Source organism: Equus asinus, chromosome 2, assembly GCF_041296235.1.
Source record: "Equus asinus isolate D_3611 breed Donkey chromosome 2, EquAss-T2T_v2, whole genome shotgun sequence".
NCBI classification, from domain to species: Eukaryota; Metazoa; Chordata; class Mammalia; order Perissodactyla; family Equidae; genus Equus; species Equus asinus.
Genome location: NC_091791.1, coordinates 69575684 through 69594383, shown reverse-complemented (window position 1 = coordinate 69594383; position 18700 = coordinate 69575684).

Sequence of the window (18700 nt, the reverse complement as noted above, 5' to 3'; positions counted from 1 at the left end):
GGCTGTAAGAGCCCAATGCAGAGCGAGTTGTTTCTTAGCTTCCCAAAGAGCTGGAAGCAAGATGCTTTGGGGACTATCTCTGTCTTTGGAAACAATTCAGCACTTTGTGCCTTGAAGCTCTAGGGCAATGTAGCACACCCAGAGCAGAAGTTCTACTTCAGCCAGATCAGGCCTGCAAAGAAACTGCGTTTCACAGCCCTTTGTAAGGGATGTTCCCGGTAGGCTGTAAGAGCCCAATGCAGAACGAGATGTTTCTTAGCTTCCCAAAGAGCTGGAAGCAAGATGCTTTGGGGACTATCTCTGTCTTTGGAAACAATTCAGCACTTTGTGCCTTGAAGCTCTAGGGCAATGTAGCACACCCACAGCAGAAGTTCTACTTCAGCCAGATCAGGCCTGCAAAGAAACTGCGTTTCACAGACATTTCTAGGAGATGTTCCCGGTAGGCTGTAAGAGCCCAATGCAGAGCGAGTTGTTTCTTAGCTTCCCAAAGAGCTGGAAGCAAGATGCTTTGGGGACTATCTCTGTCTTTGGAAACAATTCAGCACTTTGTGCCTTGAAGCTCTAGGGCAATGTAGCACACCCACAGCAGAAGTTCTACTTCAGCCAGATCAGGCCTGCAAAGAAACTGCGTTTCACAGCCCTTTGTAAGGGATGTTCCCGGTAGGCTGTAAGAGCCCAATGCAGAGCGAGTTGTTTCTTAGCTTCCCAAAGAGCTGGAAGCAAGATGCTTTGGGGACTATCTCTGTCTTTGGAAACAATTCAGCACTTTGTGCCTTGAAGCTCTAGGGCAATGTAGCACACCCACAGCAGAAGTTCTACTTCAGCCAGATCAGGCCGGCAAAGAAACTGCGTTTCACAGCCCTTTGTAAGGGATGTTCCCGGTAGGCTGTAAGAGCCCAATGCAGAACGAGTTGTTTCTTAGCTTCCCAAAGAGCTGGAAGCAAGATGCTTTGGGGACTATCTCTGTCTTTGGAAACAAATCAGCACTTTGTGCCTTGAAGCTCTAGGGCAATGTAGCACACCCACAGCAGAAGTTCTACTTCAGCCAGATCAGGCCTGCAAAGAAACTGCGTTTCACAGCCCTTTGTAAAGGATGTTCCCGGTAGGCTGTAAGAGCCCAATGCAGAGCGAGTTGTTTCTTAGCTTCCCAAAGAGCTGGAAGCAAGATGCTTTGGGGACTATCTCTGTCTTTGGAAACAATTCAGCACTTTGTGCCTTGAAGCTCTAGGGCAATGTAGCACACCCACAGCAGAAGTTCTACTTCAGCCAGATCAGGCCGGCAAAGAAACTGCGTTTCACAGCCCTTTGTAAGGGATGTTCCCGGTAGGCTGTAAGAGCCCAATGCAGAGCGAGTTGTTTCTTAGCTTCCCAAAGAGCTGGAAGCAAGATGCTTTGGGGACTATCTCTGTCTTTGGAAACAATTCAGCACTTTGTGCCTTGAAGCTCTAGGGCAATGTAGCACACCCACAGCAGAAGTTCCACTTCAGCCAGATCAGGCCTGCAAAGAAACTGCGTTTCACAGCCCTTTGTAAGGGATGTTCCCGGTAGGCTGTAAGAGCCCAATGCAGAGCGAGTTGTTTCTTAGCTTCCCAAAGAGCTGGAAGCAAGATGCTTTGGGGACTATCTCTGTCTTTGGAAACAATTCAGCACTTTGTGCCTTGAAGCTCTAGGGCAATGTAGCACACCCACAGCAGAAGTTCTACTTCAGCCAGATCAGGCCTGCAAAGAAACTGCGTTTCACAGCCCTTTGTAAGGGATGTTCCCGGTAGGCTGTAAGAGCCCAATGCAGAACGAGTTGTTTCTTAGCTTCCCAAAGAGCTGGAAGCAAGATGCTTTGGGGACTATCTCTGTCTTTGGAAACAATTCAGCACTTTGTGCCTTGAAGCTCTAGGGCAATGTAGCACACCCACAGCAGAAGTTCTACTTCAGCCAGATCAGGCCTGCAAAGAAACTGCGTTTCACAGCCCCTTGTAAGGGATGTTCCCTGTAGGCTGTAAGAGCCCAATGCAGAGCGAGTTGTTTCTTAGCTTCCCAAAGAGCTGGAAGCAAGATGCTTTGGGGACTATCTCTGTCTTTGGAAACAATTCAGCACTTTGTGCCTTGAAGCTCTAGGGCAATGTAGCACACCCACAGCAGAAGTTCTACTTCAGCCAGATCAGGCCTGCAAAGAAACTGCGTTTCACAGCCCTTTGTAAGGGATGTTCCCGGTAGGCTGTAAGAGCCCAATGCAGAGCGAGTTGTTTCTTAGCTTCCCAAAGAGCTGGAAGCAAGATGCTTTGGGGACTATCTCTGTCTTTGGAAACAATTCAGCACTTTGTGCCTTGAAGCTCTAGGGCAATGTAGCACACCCACAGCAGAAGTTCTACTTCAGCCAGATCAGGCCTGCAAAGAAACTGCGTTTCACAGCCCTTTGTAAGGGATGTTCGCGGTAGGCTGTAAGAGCCCAATGCAGAACGAGTTGTTTCTTAGCTTCCCATAGAGCTGGAAGCAAGATGCTTTGGGGACTATCTCTGTCTTTGGAAACAATTCAGCACTTTGTGCCTTGAAGCTCTAGGGCAATGTAGCACACCCACAGCAGAAGTTCTACTTCAGCCAGATCAGGCCTGCAAAGAAACTGCGTTTCACAGCCCTTTGTAAGGGATGTTCCCGGTAGGCTGTAAGAGCCCAATGCAGAGCGAGTTGTTTCTTAGCTTCCCAAAGAGCTGGAAGCAAGATGCTTTGGGGCCTATCTCTGTCTTTGGAAACAATTCAGCAGTTTGTGCCTTGAAGCTCTAGGGCAATGTAGCACACCCACAGCAGAAGTTCTACTTCAGCCAGATCAGGCCTGCAAAGAAACTGCGTTTCACAGCCCTTTGTAAGTGATGTTCCCGGTAGGCTGTAAGAGCCCAATGCAGAACGAGTTGTTTCTTAGCTTCCCAAAGAGCTGGAAGCAAGATGCTTTGGGGACTATCACTGTCTTTGGAAACAATTCAGCACTTTGTGCCTTGAAGCTCTAGGGCAATGTAGCACACCCACAGCAGAAGTTCTACTTCAGCCAGATCAGGCCTGCAAAGAAACTGCGTTTCACAGCCCTTTGTAAGGGATGTTCCCGGTAGGCTGTAAGAGCCCAATGCAGAACGAGTTGTTTCTTAGCTTCCCAAAGAGCTGGAAGCAAGATGCTTTGGGGCCTATCTCTGTCTTTGGAAACAATTCAGCACTTTGTGCCTTGAAGCTCTAGGGCAATGTAGCACACCCACAGCAGAAGTTCTACTTCAGCCAGATCAGGCCTGCAAAGAAACTGCGTTTCACAGCCCTTTGTAAGGGATGTTCCCGGTAGGCTGTAAGAGCCCAATGCAGAGCGAGTTGTTTCTTAGCTTCCCAAAGAGCTGGAAGCAAGATGCTTTGGGGACTATCTCTGTCTTTGGAAACAATTCAGCACTTTGTGCCTTGAAGCTCTAGGGCAATGTAGCACACCCAGAGCAGAAGTTCTACTTCAGCCAGATTAGGCCTGCCAGAAACTTCGTTCAACAGGACTTTGTAAGAGATGTTCCCCATAGGCTGTAAGAACACTGTGCAGAGCGAGTTGTTTCATAGCTTCCCATAGAGCTGGAAGCAAGAAGCTTTGGGGCCTATCTCTGTCTTTGGAAACAATTCAGCAGTTTGTGCCTTGAAGCTCTAGGGCAATGTAGCACACCCACAGCAGAAGTTCTACTTCAGCCAGATCAGGCCTGCAAAGAAACTGCGTTTCACAGCCCTTTGTAAGGGATGTTCCCGGTAGGCTGTAAGAGCCCAATGCAGAGCGAGTTGTTTCTTAGCTTCCCAAAGAGCTGGAAGCAAGATGCTTTGGGGACTATCTCTGTCTTTGGAAACAATTCAGCACTTTGTGCCTTGAAGCTCTAGGGCAATGTAGCACACCCACAGCAGAAGTTCTACTTCAGCCAGATCAGGCCTGCAAAGAAACTGCGTTTCACAGCCCTTTGTAAGGGATGTTCCCGGTAGGCTGTAAGAGCCCAATGCAGAGCGAGTTGTTTCTTAGCTTCCCAAAGAGCTGGAAGCAAGATGCTTTGGGGACTATCTCTGTCTTTGGAAACAATTCAGCACTTTGTGCCTTGAAGCTCTAGGGCAATGTAGCACACCCACAGCAGAAGTTCTACTTCAGCCAGATCAGGCCTGCAAAGAAACTGCGTTTCACAGCCCTTTGTAAGGGATGTTCCCGGTAGGCTGTAAGAGCCCAATGCAGAACGAGTTGTTTCTTAGCTTCCCAAAGAGCTGGAAGCAAGATGCTTTGGGGACTATCTCTGTCTTTGGAAACAATTCAGCACTTTGTGCCTTGAAGCTCTAGGGCAATGTAGCACACCCACAGCAGAAGTTCTACTTCAGCCAGATCAGGCCTGCCAAGAAACTGCGTTTCACAGCCCTTTGTAAGGGATGTTCCCGGTAGGCTGTAAGAGCCCAATGCAGAACGAGTTGTTTCTTAGCTTCCCAAAGAGCTGGAAGCAAGATGCTTTGGGGACTATCTCTGTCTTTGGAAACAATTCAGCACTTTGTGCCTTGAAGCTCTAGGGCAATGTAGCACACCCACAGCAGAAGTTCTACTTCAGCCAGATCAGGCCTGCAAAGAAACTGCGTTTCACAGCCCTTTGTAAGGGATGTTCCCGGTAGGCTGTAAGAGCCCAATGCAGAACGAGTTGTTTCTTAGCTTCCCAAAGAGCTGGAAGCAAGATGATTTGGGTACTATCTCTGTCTTTGGAAACAATTCAGCACTTTGTGCCTTGAAGCTCTAGGGCAATGTAGCACACCCACAGCAGAAGTTCTACTTCAGCCAGATCAGGCCTGCCAAGAAACTGCGTTCAACAGGACTTTGTAAGAGATGTTCCCCATAGGCTGTAAGAACACTGTGCAGAGCGAGTTGTTTCATAGCTTCCCATAGAGCTGGAAGCAAGATGCTTTGGGGCCTATCTCTGTCTTTGGAAACAATTCAGCAGTTTGTGCCTTGAAGCTCTAGAGCAATGTAGCACACCCAGAGCAGAAGTTCTACTTCAGCCAGATCAGGCCTGCAAAGAAACTGCGTTTCACAGCCCTTTGTAAGGGATGTTCCCGGTAGGCTGTAAGAGCCCAATGCAGAGCGAGTTGTTTCTTAGCTTCCCAAAGAGCTGGAAGCAAGATGCTTTGGGGACTATCTCTGTCTTTGGAAACAATTCAGCACTTTGTGCCTTGAAGCTCTAGGGCAATGTAGCACACCCACAGCAGAAGTTCTACTTCAGCCAGATCAGGCCTGCAAAGAAACTGCGTTTCACAGCCCTTTGTAAGGGATGTTCCCGGTAGGCTGTAAGAGCCCAATGCAGAACGAGTTGTTTCTTAGCTTCCCAAAGAGCTGGAAGCAAGATGCTTTGGGGCCTATCTCTGTCTTTGGAAACAATTCAGCACTTTGTGCCTTGAAGCTCTAGGGCAATGTAGCACACCCACAGCAGAAGTTCTACTTCAGCCAGATCAGGCCTGCAAAGAAACTGCGTTTCACAGCCCTTTGTAAGGGATGTTCCCGGTAGGCTGTAAGAGCCCAATGCAGAGCGAGTTGTTTCTTAGCTTCCCAAAGAGCTGGAAGCAAGATGCTTTGGGGACTATCTCTGTCTTTGGAAACAATTCAGCACTTTGTGCCTTGAAGCTCTAGGGCAATGTAGCACACCCAGAGCAGAAGTTCTACTTCAGCCAGATTAGGCCTGCCAAGAAACTTCGTTCAACAGGACTTTGTAAGAGATGTTCCCCATAGGTTGTAAGAACACTGTGCAGAGCGAGTTGTTTCATAGCTTCCCATAGAGCTGGAAGCAAGAAGCTTTGGGGCCTATCTCTGTCTTTGGAAACAATTCAGCAGTTTGTGCCTTGAAGCTCTAGGGCAATGTAGCACACCCACAGCAGAAGTTGTACTTCAGCCAGATCAGGCCTGCAAAGAAACTGCGTTTCACAGCCCTTTGTAAGGGATGTTCCCGGTAGGCTGTAAGAGCCCAATGCAGAGCGAGTTGTTTCTTAGCTTCCCAAAGAGCTGGAAGCAAGATGCTTTGGGGACTATCTCTGTCTTTGGAAACAATTCAGCACTTTGTGCCTTGAAGCTCTAGGGCAATGTAGCACACCCACAGCAGAAGTTCTACTTCAGCCAGATCAGGCCTGCAAAGAAACTGCGTTTCACAGCCCTTTGTAAGGGATGTTCCCGGTAGGCTGTAAGAGCCCAATGCAGAGCGAGTTGTTTCTTAGCTTCCCAAAGAGCTGGAAGCAAGATGCTTTGGGGACTATCTCTGTCTTTGGAAACAATTCAGCACTTTGTGCCTTGAAGCTCTAGGGCAATGTAGCACACCCACAGCAGAAGTTCTACTTCAGCCAGATCAGGCCTGCAAAGAAACTGCGTTTCACAGCCCTTTGTAAGGGATGTTCGCGGTAGGCTGTAAGAGCCCAATGCAGAACGAGTTGTTTCTTAGCTTCCCAAAGAGCTGGAAGCAAGATGCTTTGGGGACTATCTCTGTCTTTGGAAACAATTCAGCACTTTGTGCCTTGAAGCTCTAGGGCAATGTAGCACACCCACAGCAGAAGTTCTACTTCAGCCAGATCAGGCCTGCAAAGAAACTGCGTTTCACAGCCCTTTGTAAGGGATGTTCCCGGTAGGCTGTAAGAGCCCAATGCAGAACGAGTTGTTTCTTAGCTTCCCAAAGAGCTGGAAGCAAGATGCTTTGGGGACTATCTCTGTCTTTGGAAACAATTCAGCACTTTGTGCCTTGAAGCTCTAGGGCAATGTAGCACACCCACAGCAGAAGTTCTACTTCAGCCAGATCAGACCTGCCAAGAAACTGCGTTTCACAGCCCTTTGTAAGGGATGTTCCCGGTAGGCTGTAAGAGCCCAATGCAGAACGAGTTGTTTCTTAGCTTCCCAAAGAGCTGGAAGCAAGATGCTTTGGGGACTATCTCTGTCTTTGGAAACAATTCAGCACTTTGTGCCTTGAAGCTCTAGGGCAATGTAGCACACCCACAGCAGAAGTTCTACTTCAGCCAGATCAGGCCTGCAAAGAAACTGCGTTTCACAGCCCTTTGTAAGGGATGTTCCCGGTAGGCTGTAAGAGCCCAATGCAGAGCGAGTTGTTTCTTAGCTTCCCAAAGAGCTGGAAGCAAGATGCTTTGGGGACTATCTCTGTCTTTGGAAACAATTCAGCACTTTGTGCCTTGAAGCTCTAGGGCAATGTAGCACACCCACAGCAGAAGTTCTACTTCAGCCAGATCAGGCCTGCAAAGAAACTGCGTTTCACAGCCCTTTGTAAGGGATGTTCCCGGTAGGCTGTAAGAGCCCAATGCAGAACGAGTTGTTTCTTAGCTTCCCAAAGAGCTGGAAGCAAGATGCTTTGGGGACTATCTCTGTCTTTGGAAACAATTCAGCACTTTGTGCCTTGAAGCTCTAGGGCAATGTAGCACACCCACAGCAGAAGTTCTACTTCAGCCAGATCAGGCCTGCAAAGAAACTGCGTTTCACAGCCCTTTGTAAGGGATGTTCCCTGTAGGCTGTAAGAGCCCAATGCAGAGCGAGTTGTTTCTTAGCTTCCCAAAGAGCTGGAAGCAAGATGCTTTGGGGACTATCTCTGTCTTTGGAAACAATTCAGCACTTTGTGCCTTGAAGCTCTAGGGCAATGTAGCACACCCACAGCAGAAGTTCTACTTCAGCCAGATCAGGCCTGCAAAGAAACTGCGTTTCACAGCCCTTTGTAAGGGATGTTCCCTGTAGGCTGTAAGAGCCCAATGCAGAGCGAGTTGTTTCTTAGCTTCCCAAAGAGCTGGAAGCAAGATGCTTTGGGGACTATCTCTGTCTTTGGAAACAATTCAGCACTTTGTGCCTTGAAGCTCTAGGGCAATGTAGCACACCCACAGCAGAAGTTCTACTTCAGCCAGATCAGGCCTGCAAAGAAACTGCGTTTCACAGCCCTTTGTAAGGGATGTTCCCTGTAGGCTGTAAGAGCCCAATGCAGAGCGAGTTGTTTCTTAGCTTCCCAAAGAGCTGGAAGCAAGATGCTTTGGGGACTATCTCTGTCTTTGGAAACAATTCAGCACTTTGTGCCTTGAAGCTCTAGGGCAATGTAGCACACCCACAGCAGAAGTTCTACTTCAGCCAGATCAGGCCTGCAAAGAAACTGCGTTTCACAGCCCTTTGTAAGGGATGTTCCCGGTAGGCTGTAAGAGCCCAATGCAGAGCGAGTTGTTTCTTAGCTTCCCAAAGAGCTGGAAGCAAGATGCTTTGGGGACTATCTCTGTCTTTGGAAACAATTCAGCACTTTGTGCCTTGAAGCTCTAGGGCAATGTAGCACACCCACAGCAGAAGTTCTACTTCAGCCAGATCAGGCCTGCAAAGAAACTGCGTTTCACAGCCCTTTGTAAGGGATGTTCCCGGTAGGCTGTAAGAGCCCAATGCAGAACGAGTTGTTTCTTAGCTTCCCAAAGAGCTGGAAGCAAGATGCTTTGGGGACTATCTCTGTCTTTGGAAACAATTCAGCACTTTGTGCCTTGAAGCTCTAGGGCAATGTAGCACACCCACAGCAGAAGTTCTACTTCAGCCAGATCAGGCCTGCAAAGAAACTGCGTTTCACAGCCCTTTGTAAGGGATGTTCCCTGTAGGCTGTAAGAGCCCAATGCAGAGCGAGTTGTTTCTTAGCTTCCCAAAGAGCTGGAAGCAAGATGCTTTGGGGACTATCTCTGTCTTTGGAAACAATTCAGCACTTTGTGCCTTGAAGCTCTAGGGCAATGTAGCACACCCACAGCAGAAGTTCTACTTCAGCCAGATCAGGCCTGCAAAGAAACTGCGTTTCACAGCCCTTTGTAAGGGATGTTCCCTGTAGGCTGTAAGAGCCCAATGCAGAGCGAGTTGTTTCTTAGCTTCCCAAAGAGCTGGAAGCAAGATGCTTTGGGGACTATCTCTGTCTTTGGAAACAATTCAGCACTTTGTGCCTTGAAGCTCTAGGGCAATGTAGCACACCCACAGCAGAAGTTCTACTTCAGCCAGATCAGGCCTGCAAAGAAACTGCGTTTCACAGCCCTTTGTAAGGGATGTTCCCTGTAGGCTGTAAGAGCCCAATGCAGAGCGAGTTGTTTCTTAGCTTCCCAAAGAGCTGGAAGCAAGATGCTTTGGGGACTATCTCTGTCTTTGGAAACAATTCAGCACTTTGTGCCTTGAAGCTCTAGGGCAATGTAGCACACCCACAGCAGAAGTTCTACTTCAGCCAGATCAGGCCTGCAAAGAAACTGCGTTTCACAGCCCTTTGTAAGGGATGTTCCCGGTAGGCTGTAAGAGCCCAATGCAGAGCGAGTTGTTTCTTAGCTTCCCAAAGAGCTGGAAGCAAGATGCTTTGGGGACTATCTCTGTCTTTGGAAACAATTCAGCACTTTGTGCCTTGAAGCTCTAGGGCAATGTAGCACACCCACAGCAGAAGTTCTACTTCAGCCAGATCAGGCCTGCAAAGAAACTGCGTTTCACAGCCCTTTGTAAGTGAGGTTCCCGGTAGGCTGTAAGAGCCCAATGCAGAACGAGTTGTTTCTTAGCTTCCCAAAGAGCTGGAAGCAAGATGGTTTGGGGACTATCACTGTCTTTGGAAACAATTCAGCACTTTGTGCCTTGAAGCTCTAGGGCAATGTAGCACACCCACAGCAGAAGTTCTACTTCAGCCAGATCAGGCCTGCAAAGAAACTGCGTTTCACAGCCCTTTGTAAGGGATGTTCCCGGTAGGCTGTAAGAGGCCAATGCAGAACGAGTTGTTTCTTAGCTTCCCAAAGAGCTGGAAGCAAGATGCTTTGGGGCCTATCTCTTTCTTTGGAAACAATTCAGCACTTTGTGCCTTGAAGCTCTAGGGCAATGTAGCACACCCAGAGCAGAAGTTCTACTTCAGCCAGATCAGGCCTGCAAAGAAACTGCGTTTCACAGCCCTTTGAAAGGGATGTTCCCGGTAGGCTGTAAGAGCCCAATGCAGAACGAGTTGTTTCTTAGCTTCCCAAAGAGCTGGAAGCAAGATGCTTTGGGGACTATCTCTGTCTTTGGAAACAATTCAGCACTTTGTGCCTTGAAGCTCTAGGGCAATGTAGCACACCCACAGCAGAAGTTCTACTTCAGCCAGATCAGGCCTGCAAAGAAACTGCGTTTCACAGCCCTTTGTAAGGGATGTTCCCGGTAGGCTGTAAGAGCCCAATGCAGAGCGAGTTGTTTCTTAGCTTCCCAAAGAGCTGGAAGCAAGATGCTTTGGGGACTATTTCTGTCTTTGGAAACAATTCAGCACTTTGTGCCTTGAAGCTCTAGGGCAATGTAGCACACCCACAGCAGAAGTTCTACTTCAGCCAGATCAGGCCTGCAAAGAAACTGCGTTTCACAGCCCTTTGTAAGGGATGTTCCCGGTAGGCTGTAAGAGCCCAATGCAGAGCGAGTTGTTTCTTAGCTTCCCAAAGAGCTGGAAGCAAGATGCTTTGGGGACTATCTCTGTCTTTGGAAACAATTCAGCACTTTGTGCCTTGAAGCTCTAGGGCAATGTAGCACACCCACAGCAGAAGTTCTACTTCAGCCAGATCAGGCCTGCAAAGAAACTGCGTTTCACAGCCCTTTGTAAGGGATGTTCCCGGTAGGCTGTAAGAGCCCAATGCAGAGCGAGTTGTTTCTTAGCTTCCCAAAGAGCTGGAAGCAAGATGCTTTGGGGACTATCTCTGTCTTTGGAAACAATTCAGCACTTTGTGCCTTGAAGCTCTAGGGCAATGTAGCACACCCACAGCAGAAGTTCTACTTCAGCCAGCTCAGGCCTGCAAAGAAACTGCGTTTCACAGCCCTTTGTAAGGGATGTTCCCGGTAGGCTGTAAGAGCCCAATGCAGAGCGAGTTGTTTCTTAGCTTCCCAAAGAGCTGGAAGCAAGATGCTTTGGGGACTATCTCTGTCTTTGGAAACAATTCAGCACTTTGTGCCTTGAAGCTCTAGGGCAATGTAGCACACCCACAGCAGAAGTTCTACTTCAGCCAGATCAGGCCTGCAAAGAAACTGCGTTTCACAGCCCTTTGTAAGGGATGTTCCCGGTAGGCTGTAAGAGCCCAATGCAGAGCGAGTTGTTTCTTAGCTTCCCAAAGAGCTGGAAGCAAGATGCTTTGGGGACTATCTCTGTCTTTGGAAACAATTCAGCACTTTGTGCCTTGAAGCTCTAGGGCAATGTAGCACACCCACAGCAGAAGTTCTACTTCAGCCAGATCAGGCCTGCCAAGAAACTGCGTTTCACAGCCCTTTGTAAGGGATGTTCCCGGTAGGCTGTAAGAGCCCAATGCAGAGCGAGTTGTTTCTTAGCTTCCCAAAGAGCTGGAAGCAAGATGCTTTGGGGACTATCTCTGTCTTTGGAAACAATTCAGCACTTTGTGCCTTGAAGCTCTAGGGCAATGTAGCACACCCACAGCAGAAGTTCTACTTCAGCCAGATCAGGCCTGCAAAGAAACTGCGTTTCACAGCCCTTTGTAAGGGATGTTCCCGGTAGGCTGTAAGAGCCCAATGCAGAGCGAGTTGTTTCTTAGCTTCCCAAAGAGCTGGAAGCAAGATGCTTTGGGGACTATCTCTGTCTTTGGAAACAATTCAGCAGTTTGTGCCTTGAAGCTCTAGAGTAATGTAGCACACCCAGAGCAGAAGTTCTACTTCAGCCAGATCAGGCCTGCAAAGAAACTGCGTTTCACAGCCCTTTGTAAGGGATGTTCCCGGTAGGCTGTAAGAGCCCAATGCAGAGCGAGTTGTTTCTTAGCTTCCCAAAGAGCTGGAAGCAAGATGCTTTGGGGACTATCTCTGTCTTTGGAAACAATTCAGCACTTTGTGCCTTGAAGCTCTAGGGCAATGTAGCACACCCACAGCAGAAGTTCTACTTCAGCCAGATCAGGCCTGCAAAGAAACTGCGTTTCACAGCCCTTTGTAAGGGATGTTCCCGGTAGGCTGTAAGAGCCCAATGCAGAGCGAGTTGTTTCTTAGCTTCCCAAAGAGCTGGAAGCAAGATGCTTTGGGGACTATCTCTGTCTTTGGAAACAATTCAGCACTTTGTGCCTTGAAGCTCTAGGGCAATGTAGCACACCCACAGCAGAAGTTCTACTTCAGCCAGATCAGGCCTGCAAAGAAACTGCGTTTCACAGCCCTTTGTAAGGGATGTTCCCGGTAGGCTGTAAGAGCCCAATGCAGAACGAGTTGTTTCTTAGCTTCCCAAAGAGCTGGAAGCAAGATGCTTTGGGGACTATCTCTGTCTTTGGAAACAATTCAGCACTTTGTGCCTTGAAGCTCTAGGGCAATGTAGCACACCCACAGCAGAAGTTCTACTTCAGCCAGATCAGGCCTGCCAAGAAACTGCGTTCAACAGGACTTTGTAAGAGATGTTCCCCATAGGCTGTAAGAACACTGTGCAGAGCGAGTTGTTTCATAGCTTCCCATAGAGCTGGAAGCAAGATGCTTTGGGGCCTATCTCTGTCTTTGGAAACAATTCAGCAGTTTGTGCCTTGAAGCTCTAGAGCAATGTAGCACACCCAGAGCAGAAGTTCTACTTCAGCCAGATCAGGCCTGCAAAGAAACTGCGTTTCACAGCCCTTTGTAAGGGATGTTCCCGGTAGGCTGTAAGAGCCCAATGCAGAGCGAGTTGTTTCTTAGCTTCCCAAAGAGCTGGAAGCAAGATGCTTTGGGGACTATCTCTGTCTTTGGAAACAATTCAGCACTTTGTGCCTTGAAGCTCTAGGGCAATGTAGCACACCCACAGCAGAAGTTCTACTTCAGCCAGATCAGGCCTGCAAAGAAACTGCGTTTCACAGCCCTTTGTAAGGGATGTTCCCGGTAGGCTGTAAGAGCCCAATGCAGAACGAGTTGTTTCTTAGCTTCCCAAAGAGCTGGAAGCAAGATGCTTTGGGGACTATCTCTGTCTTTGGAAACAATTCAGCACTTTGTGCCTTGAAGCTCTAGGGCAATGTAGCACACCCACAGCAGAAGTTCTACTTCAGCCAGATCAGGCCTGCCAAGAAACTGCGTTTCACAGCCCTTTGTAAGGGATGTTCCCGGTAGGCTGTAAGAGCCCAATGCAGAGCGAGTTGTTTCTTAGCTTCCCAAAGAGCTGGAAGCAAGATGCTTTGGGGACTATCTCTGTCTTTGGAAACAATTCAGCACTTTGTGCCTTGAAGCTCTAGGGCAATGTAGCACACCCACAGCAGAAGTTCTACTTCAGCCAGATCAGGCCTGCAAAGAAACTGCGTTTCACAGCCCTTTGTAAGGGATGTTCCCGGTAGGCTGTAAGAGCCCAATGCAGAGCGAGTTGTTTCTTAGCTTCCCAAAGAGCTGGAAGCAAGATGCTTTGGGGACTATCTCTGTCTTTGGAAACAATTCAGCACTTTGTGCCTTGAAGCTCTAGGGCAATGTAGCACACCCACAGCAGAAGTTCTACTTCAGCCAGATCAGGCCTGCAAAGAAACTGCGTTTCACAGCCCTTTGTAAGGGATGTTCCCGGTAGGCTGTAAGAGCCCAATGCAGAGCGAGTTGTTTCTTAGCTTCCCAAAGAGCTGGAAGCAAGATGCTTTGGGGACTATCTCTGTCTTTGGAAACAATTCAGCACTTTGTGCCTTGAAGCTCTAGGGCAATGTAGCACACCCACAGCAGAAGTTCTACTTCAGCCAGATCAGGCCGGCAAAGAAACTGCGTTTCACAGCCCTTTGTAAGGGATGTTCCCGGTAGGCTGTAAGAGCCCAATGCAGAACGAGTTGTTTCTTAGCTTCCCAAAGAGCTGGAAGCAAGATGCTTTGGGGACTATCTCTGTCTTTGGAAACAATTCAGCACTTTGTGCCTTGAAGCTCTAGGGCAATGTAGCACACCCACAGCAGAAGTTCTACTTCAGCCAGATCAGGCCTGCCAAGAAACTGCGTTCAACAGGACTTTGTAAGAGATGTTCCCCATAGGCTGTAAGAACACTGTGCAGAGCGAGTTGTTTCATAGCTTCCCATAGAGCTGGAAGCAAGATGCTTTGGGGCCTATCTCTGTCTTTGGAAACAATTCAGCAGTTTGTGCCTTGAAGCTCTAGAGCAATGTAGCACACCCAGAGCAGAAGTTCTACTTCAGCCAGATCAGGCCTGCAAAGAAACTGCGTTTCACAGCCCTTTGTAAGGGATGTTCCCGGTAGGCTGTAAGAGCCCAATGCAGAGCGAGTTGTTTCTTAGCTTCCCAAAGAGCTGGAAGCAAGATGCTTTGGGGACTATCTCTGTCTTTGGAAACAATTCAGCACTTTGTGCCTTGAAGCTCTAGGGCAATGTAGCACACCCACAGCAGAAGTTCTACTTCAGCCAGATCAGGCCTGCAAAGAAACTGCGTTTCACAGCCCTTTGTAAGGGATGTTCCCGGTAGGCTGTAAGAGCCCAATGCAGAACGAGTTGTTTCTTAGCTTCCCAAAGAGCTGGAAGCAAGATGCTTTGGGGACTATCTCTGTCTTTGGAAACAATTCAGCACTTTGTGCCTTGAAGCTCTAGGGCAATGTAGCACACCCACAGCAGAAGTTCTACTTCAGCCAGATCAGGCCTGCCAAGAAACTGCGTTTCACAGCCCTTTGTAAGGGATGTTCCCGGTAGGCTGTAAGAGCCCAATGCAGAGCGAGTTGTTTCTTAGCTTCCCAAAGAGCTGGAAGCAAGATGCTTTGGGGACTATCTCTGTCTTTGGAAACAATTCAGCACTTTGTGCCTTGAAGCTCTAGGGCAATGTAGCACACCCACAGCAGAAGTTCTACTTCAGCCAGATCAGGCCTGCAAAGAAACTGCGTTTCACAGCCCTTTGTAAGGGATGTTCCCGGTAGGCTGTAAGAGCCCAATGCAGAGCGAGTTGTTTCTTAGCTTCCCAAAGAGCTGGAAGCAAGATGCTTTGGGGACTATCTCTGTCTTTGGAAACAATTCAGCACTTTGTGCCTTGAAGCTCTAGGGCAATGTAGCACACCCACAGCAGAAGTTCTACTTCAGCCAGATCAGGCCTGCAAAGAAACTGCGTTTCACAGCCCTTTGTAAGGGATGTTCCCGGTAGGCTGTAAGAGCCCAATGCAGAGCGAGTTGTTTCTTAGCTTCCCAAAGAGCTGGAAGCAAGATGCTTTGGGGACTATCTCTGTCTTTGGAAACAATTCAGCACTTTGTGCCTTGAAGCTCTAGGGCAATGTAGCACACCCACAGCAGAAGTTCTACTTCAGCCAGATCAGGCCTGCAAAGAAACTGCGTTTCACAGCCCTTTGTAAGGGATGTTCCCGGTAGGCTGTAAGAGCCCAATGCAGAACGAGTTGTTTCTTAGCTTCCCAAAGAGCTGGAAGCAAGATGCTTTGGGGACTATCTCTGTCTTTGGAAACAATTCAGCACTTTGTGCCTTGAAGCTCTAGGGCAATGTAGCACACCCACAGCAGAAGTTCTACTTCAGCCAGCTCAGGCCTGCCAAGAAACTGCGTTCAACAGGACTTTGTAAGAGATGTTCCCCATAGGCTGTAAGAACACTGTGCAGAGCGAGTTGTTTCTTAGCTTCCCAAAGAGCTGGAAGCAAGATGCTTTGGGGACTATCTCTGTCTTTGGAAACAATTCAGCACTTTGTGCCTTGAAGCTCTAGGGCAATGTAGCACACCCACAGCAGAAGTTCTACTTCAGCCAGATCAGGCCTGCAAAGAAACTGCGTTTCACAGCCCTTTGTAAGGGATGTTCCCGGTAGGCTGTAAGAGCCCAATGCAGAGCGAGTTGTTTCTTAGCTTCCCAAAGAGCTGGAAGCAAGATGCTTTGGGGACTATCTCTGTCTTTGGAAACAATTCAGCACTTTGTGCCTTGAAGCTCTAGGGCAATGTAGCACACCCACAGCAGAAGTTCTACTTCAGCCAGATCAGGCCTGCCAAGAAACTGCGTTTCACAGCCCTTTGTAAGGGATGTTCCCGGTAGGCTGTAAGAGCCCAATGCAGAACGAGTTGTTTCTTAGCTTCCCAAAGAGCTGGAAGCAAGATGCTTTGGGGACTATCTCTGTCTTTGGAAACAATTCAGCACTTTGTGCCTTGAAGCTCTAGGGCAATGTAGCACACCCACAGCAGAAGTTCTACTTCAGCCAGATCAGGCCTTCCAAGAAACTGCGTTCAACAGGACTTTGTAAGAGATGTTCCCCATAGTCTGTAAGAACACTGTGCAGAGCGAGTTGTTTCATAGCTTCCCATAGAGCTGGAAGCAAGATGCTTTGGGGCCTATCTCTGTCTTTGGAAACAATTCAGCAGTTTGTGCCTTGAAGCTCTAGAGCAATGTAGCACACCCAGAGCAGAAGTTCTACTTCAGCCAGATCAGGCCTGCAAAGAAACTGCGTTTCACAGCCCTTTGTAAGGGATGTTCCCGGTAGGCTGTAAGAGCCCAATGCAGAGCGAGTTGTTTCTTAGCTTCCCAAAGAGCTGGAAGCAAGATGCTTTGGGGACTATCTCTGTCTTTGGAAACAATTCAGCAGTTTGTGCCTTGAAGCTCTAGGGCAATGTAGCACACCCACAGCAGAAGTTCTACTTCAGCCAGATCAGGCCTGCAAAGAAACTGCGTTTCACAGCCCTTTGTAAGGGATGTTCCCGGTAGGCTGTAAGAGCCCAATGCAGAACGAGTTGTTTCTTAGCTTCCCAAAGAGCTGGAAGCAAGATGCTTTGGGGACTATCTCTGTCTTTGGAAACAATTCAGCACTTTGTGCCTTGAAGCTCTAGGGCAATGTAGCACACCCACAGCAGAAGTTCTACTTCAGCCAGATCAGGCCTGCCAAGAAACTGCGTTCAACAGGACTTTGTAAGAGATGTTCCCCATAGGCTGTAAGAACACTGTGCAGAGCGAGTTGTTTCATAGCTTCCCATAGAGCTGGAAGCAAGATGCTTTGGGGCCTATCTCTGTCTTTGGAAACAATTCAGCAGTTTGTGCCTTGAAGCTCTAGAGCAATGTAGCACACCCAGAGCAGAAGTTCTACTTCAGCCAGATCAGGCCTGCAAAGAAACTGCGTTTCACAGCCCTTTGTAAGGGATGTTCCCGGTAGGCTGTAAGAGCCCAATGCAGAGCGAGTTGTTTCTTAGCTTCCCAAAGAGCTGGAAGCAAGATGCTTTGGGGACTATCTCTGTCTTTGGAAACAATTCAGCACTTTGTGCCTTGAAGCTCTAGGGCAATGTAGCACACCCACAGCAGAAGTTCTACTTCAGCCAGATCAGGCCTGCAAAGAAACTGCGTTTCACAGCCCTTTGTAAGGGATGTTCCCGGTAGGCTGTAAGAGCCCAATGCAGAACGAGTTGTTTCTTAGCTTCCCAAAGAGCTGGAAGCAAGATGCTTTGGGGACTATCTCTGTCTTTGGAAACAATTCAGCACTTTGTGCCTTGAAGCTCTAGGGCAATGTAGCACACCCACAGCAGAAGTTCTACTTCAGCCAGATCAGGCCTGCCAAGAAACTGCGTTTCACAGCCCTTTGTAAGGGATGTTCCCGGTAGGCTGTAAGAGCCCAATGCAGAGCGAGTTGTTTCTTAGCTTCCCAAAGAGCTGGAAGCAAGATGCTTTGGGGACTATCTCTGTCTTTGGAAACAATTCAGCACTTTGTGCCTTGAAGCTCTAGGGCAATGTAGCACACCCACAGCAGAAGTTCTACTTCAGCCAGATCAGGCCTGCAAAGAAACTGCGTTTCACAGCCCTTTGTAAGGGATGTTCCCGGTAGGCTGTAAGAGCCCAATGCAGAGCGAGTTGTTTCTTAGCTTCCCAAAGAGCTGGAAGCAAGATGCTTTGGGGACTATCTCTGTCTTTGGAAACAATTCAGCACTTTGTGCCTTGAAGCTCTAGGGCAATGTAGCACACCCACAGCAGAAGTTCTACTTCAGCCAGATCAGGCCTGCAAAGAAACTGCGTTTCACAGCCCTTTGTAAGGGATGTTCCCGGTAGGCTGTAAGAGCCCAATGCAGAGCGAGTTGTTTCTTAGCTTCCCAAAGAGCTGGAAGCAAGATGCTTTGGGGACTATCTCTGTCTTTGGAAACAATTCAGCACTTTGTGCCTTGAAGCTCTAGGGCAATGTAGCACACCCACAGCAGAAGTTCTACTTCAGCCAGATCAGGCCTGCAAAGAAACTGCGTTTCACAGCCCTTTGTAAGGGATGTTCCAGGTAGGCTGTAAGAGCCCAATGCAGAGCGAGTTGTTTATTAGGTTCCCAAAGAGCTGGAAGCAAGATGCTTTGGGGACTATCTCTGTCTTTGGAAACAATTCAGCACTTTGTGCCTTGAAGCTCTAGGGCAATGTAGCACACCCACAGCAGAAGTTCTACTTCAGCCAGATCAGGCCTGCAAAGAAACTGCATTTCACAGCCCTTTGTAAGGGATGTTCCCGGTAGGCTGTAAGAGCCCAATGCAGAGCGAGTTGTTTCTTACCTTCCCAAAGAGCTGGAAGCAAGATGCTTTGGGGACTGTCTCTGTCTTTGGAAACAATTCAGCACTTTGTGCCTTGAAGCTCTAGGGCAATGTAGCACACCCACAGCAGAAGTTCTACTTCAGCCAGATCAGGCCTGCAAAGAAACTGCGTTTCACAGCCCTTTGTAAGGGATGTTCCCGGTAGGCTGTAAGAGCCCAAAGCAGAGCGAGTTGTTTCTTAGCTTCCCAAAGTGCTGGAAGCAAGATGCTTTGGGGCCTATCTCTGTCTTTGGAAACAATTCAGCAGTTTGTGCCTTGAAGCTCTAGAGCAATGTAGCACA